Genomic DNA, 1,188 nt, shown 5'->3' with positions numbered 1-1,188 from the left:
AATAGTATCAAATTGGTCCTGAAATAGTCCCGAAATGGTTCTAAATTGGTCCCGAAATGGTTCTGAACAAGTTCCAAACTAGAGAAGAAAGAGCCCCGAACAAGTCTAGAAATGTACATTTGTACACACAAGAAGTAATTACTGATTTCTGCTGGGTTAACGCAAATTTTACCTATACCGAGTAATGTAATATACTCCGAAGAGATCGCCTCTGTGGCCCGCAGGTGGCATCGCATTCATGCTGCATAACTCGGTGTAGCACCGGTACATTTCATTAGTACAATAGTTCGCCATGAGGCACGTGGGAAGCTGAGTCCGGCAGTTTATTGCCCATTCAAAGAGAAGCAATGATCGCAGCAGTGAACTACGTAAAATACATCAGATCCGCTACCGAGACACCACCGTTCTTTGCTACATAATAGAGAAGTACACGCTCGAATATGTGGACGTGGTGGGTGGCAACCTTCCACGACCCTGGACCTATGAATGCCGTGATCGGAACCCAATCACCATCTATCGCAGACACAGAGCTTCGACTACCAATCCAGATCCGCAAGACTCTGCCCCAGTTACGGTCTGGATGCTGTAGCAGTCTCAACAGTTACCTGTACAGACTCGATCTCAATACCCCCAATGAGTGTCCGGCATATAAAGATTCGCCCCTATAACACCAACTAACTACACACCCCTCCCTTTTCTTCGTTAATTGAGCTTGACAACGGTTGATAGACAAACCGAATCAGGCGGAGCTTAGTAGTGCCGCTGCAACAGCAATAATAACAGGGTCGTTGGGAGTCTCTAGTACCACGTCGCAGCTTATTACGTGACATTGTACTCGTTAAAAATTCCCGATATATGGGAAACGTCTGTGGATATTGGAGAGTCTTACAGGACAATCTCCTTTCTATAGTAAGTGGCAAACGTCGTGGAACCGCTTCTCCTAACCAACCTGAATAAGCATCTGCCCATCTTCTTCTTCTTCTTATTTGGCGCTGTAACCGCCTAAGCGATTTTGGCCGAGTCCAAAACAGCACGCCAGTCATTTCTCTTCTGTGCTAACTGACGCCAATTGAAAATGCCAAGTGAAGCCAAGTCCTTCTCCACCTGGTCTTTCCAACGCAGAGGAGGCCTTCCTCTTCCTCTGTTACCAGCATCGCGGCCCGCGTTGAATATTTTCAGAGCAGGAGC

Source organism: Rhagoletis pomonella, unplaced genomic scaffold (assembly GCF_013731165.1).
Source record: "Rhagoletis pomonella isolate Grant_MI unplaced genomic scaffold, Rhpom_1.0 Rhpom_scaffold_00006, whole genome shotgun sequence".
NCBI lineage: Eukaryota > Metazoa > Arthropoda > Insecta > Diptera > Tephritidae > Rhagoletis > Rhagoletis pomonella.
The sequence above is the reverse complement of the archived record's forward strand: the minus strand, read 5'-3'. Positions refer to the sequence as shown.